Source organism: Choloepus didactylus, chromosome 21 (assembly GCF_015220235.1).
Source record: "Choloepus didactylus isolate mChoDid1 chromosome 21, mChoDid1.pri, whole genome shotgun sequence".
NCBI classification, from domain to species: Eukaryota; Metazoa; Chordata; class Mammalia; order Pilosa; family Megalonychidae; genus Choloepus; species Choloepus didactylus.
In genome coordinates this window covers 9,061,379-9,068,010 of record NC_051327.1, presented here as the reverse complement: position 1 = coordinate 9,068,010, position 6,632 = coordinate 9,061,379, and the positions used below count along the sequence as shown (strand labels likewise).

Sequence of the window (6,632 nt, the reverse complement as noted above, 5' to 3'; positions counted from 1 at the left end):
TTAAACTAACTGTCCTGGATTTTGAATTTTTAACTGAAGAAAAACTATTTTTAATGAAGTCACCTGATTGACACAAAGCAGCCAGTGTATGTCTCTTAAATATTCTGACAAATTATGTCCTGTAAAAATTTCATGTTAAATTGTTTAAAGCATCATGCTATATCAAAGGTGGATAATTACAAAGATGCAAATCATGCTTTGATCTGATTCACGAATTATGCTCAGTGGAATCTTAGCCAAATTTGGAAGTACTCCTTGATAAGTTTTTTTTTTTACAATAATATTGGAGTCCTCCAAAAGTTGTTTCAGGAAGCTGAAATCAATTAAGAATTATTTATGATAGTCTCTGGGTCACGGGGAATTGTCAAACATGGCAATTCTCTCAATTATGATACAAGCTAAAATATATTTTTAATATATTATAGACGAGTGGGTTTCCACTAAATTCTGAAGGCAAAATTGTAACATTCTTCTCTGGGTATAAAGTGATTAAACTTAAAATAATGTGAATTTTAATGCACTTACCTTTCAATGTCTCAGTATTTTTCTACTACTTTAATGCTGTAGGAAAATTTCCCATAAATTTTAATTAGAAGCTTGTATATATGCAGGCGTGCATCTCTTCCCTTTGATTTCCGGTTCCACTATGGCTCCGCCAGGTGCTGGCTTGTTCCCAACGCATTCGCCTGGAAGGCACCGATATTTTGTATTTTCATTTCATGATGTTGTTTGCTTCCAAGTTCTCTAAATATAGATGGGATTTCTCCCCTGAAAAGCAATCCTTAATGTGTAAAAATAGCACAGTATCTATGCTTGTGAGCATTCAAATACCTCCAACGGGAGAGACTTTTGAAAAACAAGTCCTACTGAAACAATAAAAGAGAAAGTAAAGAACAAAATATCTAGCTAGAAACAGAACCGACAAGGAAACTCTCTGGGATCGCTATCTAATAAATGTGTCTTTTTGAGGAGCCGGGCAATGCCCAGCATTGGCAAGTTGGCCCAAGGCCTCGGTGACAGGCGCTGGTTGGTGAAAGACACAAGCTCGGGCGCCCCCTTCCGGCCGTTGGCGCGCGGGAAACGAAGCTTGGAGCTCACCGTTTAGCGGTGGTCGCGCTCCCGCTCCCGCTGAACTGTTGAACCGCTGCAATTCTCCAGGGTCCGGGCTCGGCTGACAGCACGTGCACGCTTGATAGGTACCTGCATTGGAGCCATGACCTGGAAAAGAGAAGATCTCCATACTTTTGAGGTATCTGAAAAAGATCTCTGTCGTGCTTGAATGACAGGACCGGATTGCAACTTCCTTAGAACACGTCATCAAAATCCAGAAGACACAAGGTACCTACATTTTTCTGCCATCAGATTCTTCCACAGAGACTCAACCTGTTTGAAACAGAGAACGCTCATACAACCTGAGATAAGCTATTCCTGGAGAAATTACTCTCTCTGTAGTAGGCAGGGGGAAAAATGGCTCCCAAATATATAGTCACTTCCTAAACCCCTTTCATTCATTCATTTATTCATGATGTAATAATTAGATTTTTTTCTCTTTCTTGAAAATTCTTTCTGGTGTTTTCAATATCATTCCTTCTCTCCAACATGGCCTACTCTCACATAGCCTTCCTTATGTGTTATGTATTTGTTGATTCCCATTATTGTTTTAGTTTTTATACTTCTTTTTACAGTTTCATTTAGTTTTCGTTTTCCCTCTCCTCTCATAAATTTCATTTCTAACACTTCAGTCATTTTAAATTAACTTCTCATTTATCCTGCTTCCTCTTTTCTCTTAATCTGGTGTCACCCTTTATTCACCATCCTTCTGCCCTATTTCTTTTTAATTAAAAAAAAAAAAAGAATCCTCTGTGATTTCTCTTTTTGCCTGTCTCCATTCACACATCCTCAACTCACTTCTTTGATGCATAGTCTGCATTCGATTCTTCCTCTCCTGTACTACTCCGTTATATTGTTTCTCTCCCTTTCTACCTATGATTCTTCTAAATATTGTTATGCTCATTTATTCAATAATTTCCACTTAATAATTTAACATACATTTATCTAACATCTCAAATGAGGCAGCCACATTTTGAGTTCATAAACAGAACTTTGAGGGACTTAAATTACAGTGGAAGAGAAGAAAATTGATAATTTTAATATAGTGTAATGATCACCATCAACAAAAGTACAATGCAACCTTGCCGATAAGAAAAGGTTTACACTGACCATTGGTTGACTTTGTATCAGCTCTAATCAGCTTTTCTTGTTTTTTGCTTAATTCTGTTTTATTCTCTTAAAAATGGGTTTTATACATTGTTTTCCTTCTTGTCTTTTATTTCCCTTGCTATTGAATATTTCCTCAACCATAAGAGGAAATGTTGAAAATCTGTAAGGAATATGTTTTGCTGCACAAATAATATGTAAAATGAATTAGAGTTGCCTTCAAAATTATTGTATTTCTCAGGGAACAGAAAGTCAAAAACAGACCAGAGGAAATGTAAGTAATTAATTTACAATGAATTTAGCCTTAATAACCAGTTTTAGAAGGAAAGAGCGTCCTCTAAGTAATGGTAAGTCAATTAGTTAGACTTTTTAATATTTTTGTGGATTTTAATGGCACTGCTAGGTCTCAAGCACATGCTCACACTCATTCCGTGATGTTTACACATTTGTTGTCACCTTTGTCCCCATTTCCCAATTTCTTCACACTCCCTGAGACATTCACTAATTTATTTTACTTCTTGTGCCAAATGCCGTATTTTGCTTCTGACTCTTTTGCTCAATATTATGTTTGTGGTCTGTGTACGTTCATCTATGGAGCTTTTCTTCAATTGTCTGCATGGATCACATAGTCATTTTAATTTGTTCCTTTGAAGGTTCCATCCTTTCCTGCTTCTCTGTATGCCTTGAGATTTTTCTTGTTGTTGTAAGCTGGACATTTTAATATATATCATGTTAACTTTTTATAGGTTTTTCCCCTCCCCCAGAATTTGCTGATTTTTTTGATTGGTGAAGGTTATATCAGACCATTTGTTTATTGATTTTTTTAACTATTTTTGCAAAGACTGTGTTCCTCGTCATGCATGGCCACTGAATTCTCTGTTCTTTACCATGTGCTCAACTAGTATATTGATGAGAGTTCCTTGAACACCAGGAGCTAAAAATTAAAAGCACCCCTCTCAGTCTTTGCACATTGGCTTTGCACTGCAGCACTCTTTCAGCACTTACCCAGGCTTGCTACAAATGTGGATATCAGCCAATGGTGAAAACCTAGGGTCTACTTGGGTCTTTTCTGAACACGTGTCTTACCCTAGGTATGCATGTGGCTTTCTAAATTGCCTCATATTCATGGGTGTGTTTGGATACCTTAAGTTCCCCAAAAAAAACTTCTCCTTGGATTTTCTTCCCAGGCTTTAGGTAGTCTATTGTATTTTTTGCCCTAGGCTACTGTAGGATGATCTTTCTCCTTGCGGTGTTTTCAAGCAATACCCACCACTTCTCTGCCCTGAGTATCAACATAGGCAAAACAGAGACAAGTACTTTTTGTCAGTCTTTCAGGTAGTCATCACACTGGTTAAACAGAACTACATAAAGATTCTGAGTAAGGCTCCCTTTGTTCCCTCCAGAACCAGGGGCCATTCGCCCACACTGACAATGCAAGCTGTCGTCTTCAAAACTGCTACTGAGCTGGAAATGGGGTGAGGCAGGGGCAAGTAAAAACTCCACAAACCATTCCTAACATTTTAGTTTGTTTTTTTTTTCTTGATTCAGTGCTCACTTGGTTGCTGTAAACCTTTGCCTGTTTTCCAGAGTTCTTAGAAAGTTTGGTTTTGACAGTTTCTGCTTGTTTTCCAATGTTTCTGTTTGGGGTTGGGATCTTGGAGCTGTTTAGTCTGCCATCTGCTGACATCAATGCTAAGGCAGTATATATTTCAAAAAGGAGGACAAGTATAAGCAAGTACATGGTTATACAAGGTTCTCAAATGCACACTTTTTTGAATTATAAGAAATCTAGATGAAACTAGAGTGCATATGTGAAAGATACCATGCTCAAACCTCATTTGGTGATAGTGAAGGTGTGGTTTAGGGTCAGGGTCACAATGAGTGTCAGTGTCACAGTGAGTGTAATGGATAGGGTCACAGGCAGGATTAAGCATGGGGATGTGAGAATGATGATGGAGGGATGGTTTGGTATTAGCAAATCTAATTACTAATATCAAGATCAGTATTAGCATGAGAGTGACAGTGAGGGTCTGAGTTAGGGTGAGGATGACTGTGCATTTTAGATCAATTTTAAGTTCAGTTTAAGGATCATAGTCACTATCAGGTTCATGGTGAACTTCATTTTGAGGGTAAGGGTCAGATTGAAGTCAAGTGAAGGTCAACATGCAGATGAGGTTCATGGTCAGTTTCCAGGTGAACATTAGGATGAGGTTCAAGGTGAGAGTGAAGGTAAGATTCAAGGTAAGGTCATTTCTTAGGGGAAGGTCAGTGTGAGGTCAATGTGATGGTACAGCATCTGTGGGAGCTAACAGCCAAGGTATAATAAGGGTCATGATGAGGATCATGATCAGTGTAAAGTGAGGTCAAGTTCAGGATGAGATTCATGCAAATGTCAGGGACAGCTTCAGAGCTAGGGTCAAGATGAAAGTGTTATTCAGGTTTAGGGTAATGATCATGGTGATGGTCATGTTGAACGTCAGTAAAGGGTAAGTTCCAAGGGGTGGGGAGGTCAGAGACAGTGCCAGACAACATCAGGGTTGGAGTCAGATTGAGAGTAAGGGTAATGGAGATGATGAGAATGAGGGTTAGGGTCAGGGAGAGGGCAAAGTTTAAGGACTGATTCAGGGTTATGGTAAGAGGGATGGTGTGCCAGTTTGAATGTATTATGTCCCCCAAATGCTGTTATCTTTGATGTAGTCTTGTGGGGCAGACGTTTTGATGCTGATTAGACTTGCTTGGAATGTGCCCCACTCAGCTGTGGGTGATTACTCTGATGAGATATTCCCATGGAGGCATGGCCCCACCCATTCAGGGTGGGCCTTGATCAGTGGAGCCATATAAATGAGCTGACATAAGCAGAGGGAACTCAGTGCAGCTGTGAGTGACGTTTTGAAGATGAACAAGCTTGCTAGAGAGGAACATCCTGGGAGAAAGCCATTTTGAAACCCGAACTTTGGAGGAGACGCCAACTGCCTTCCCAGCTAACAGAGGTTTTCCGTACGCCACTGGCCATCCTCCAGTGAAGGTACCCGATTGCTGATGTGTTACCTTGGACACTTTATGGCCTTGAGACTGTAACTGTATAGCCAAATAAACCCCCTTTTTATAAAAGCCAATCCATCTTTGGTGTTTTGCATTCCACAGCATTAGCAAACTAGAACAGATGCTAAGAGTGAGGGTGAGTTTGAGGATCAGGGTCTAGGGTAAGGGTCAAAATGAATATGAGAATCAGAGTTACAGAGGTGAAGCTAACGGTAGGGTCAGGGTCTCTAATTTAAAGTAAGGGCCAGTGTGAATGGCAATATGAGGGTCAGGGTCAGGTTCAATTCCAGGGTCAGGGACAAGGCAAAAGTGAGGGTCAGATCAGCGTAAGGGTCAAGTAAGATTGTCAGGAAGTGTGTTTAGGATTTCTACATCTATGTTCATGTGTGTGATTAACCCATGATTTTCCTTTTTTATATTAACCTTGCCAGTTTTTTGATATCACAGGAATGCTAGTTGTCTCCTGTGAACCTACAGAATAGGTTGTTCTGAAGTTCAACTGGCACATGAGACTGAAACATGAATCAGGTCACTCCATATAGCAAAACAGTAACGGTTTGTTAGGGAACTTACAGACTGGGAAGCTAGCCCTGGGCAGTTGCAAAATATTCAGAGTAGTGCCCCATGCCATCCAGCTGGTTACAGATCTTTATATAGGGCAAGAACAATGAAGGCTCAGAGCCAAGTTGGGGGGGGGAGCTCCCCTCTACATGGGACATAACTCCCAGGGATGCACCTGAACTGAACATCATGGGATTGAGAAAGTCTTCTTGAGCAAAAGGGGGAAAATAAAATTTCAGCAGCTGAGACACTGGAGTGGAGTTGAGAGGTCCCTTTGGAGGTTATTCTTATGCATTATATAGCTGTCCCTTTGTAGTTTTTAGTTGTTTGGAATAACTAGAAGGAAATACCTGAAACTGTTCAAATGCAGCCCAGTAGCCTTGACTCTTGAACATGACTGTGTAACTATATAGCTTACATGGTATGACTGTGAGACTGTGGGAAATTTGTGGTTCACACTCTTCATCTAGCGTATGGACAGATGAGTAGAAAAATGGGAACAAAAAATAGTTGAATAAAAGTGGGATGGGATGTTTTGAGTGTTCTTATTTGCTTGTATTTTTATTATTTTTTGGAGTAAATAAACTTCCAAATATTGATTTTGGTGTGGAAAGCATGACTATATGATGGAACTGTGAACAACTGACTGTACACTGTGGATTACTGCAGAATATGTGAATATACCTCGATAATACTGAGTCAACAAAAAATATGGGCAACTTTTAGGATAATGCGAGCAATGGCTCAAGATGTCAAGGTTAAAGATGATTTAATTATTGAGTATATGCAGATCAATTACATGCTTAGTCACA

The 6,632-nt window shown here is 39.6% G+C and overlaps 1 pseudogene; it reads right to left on the bottom strand.

Moving 5' to 3' along the window:
* Positions 1 to 1,101: 1,101 nt before the first annotated feature.
* LOC119518109 overlaps positions 1,102 to 6,632 on the bottom strand; it is a 49,840-nt pseudogene continuing 44,309 nt past the window's right edge.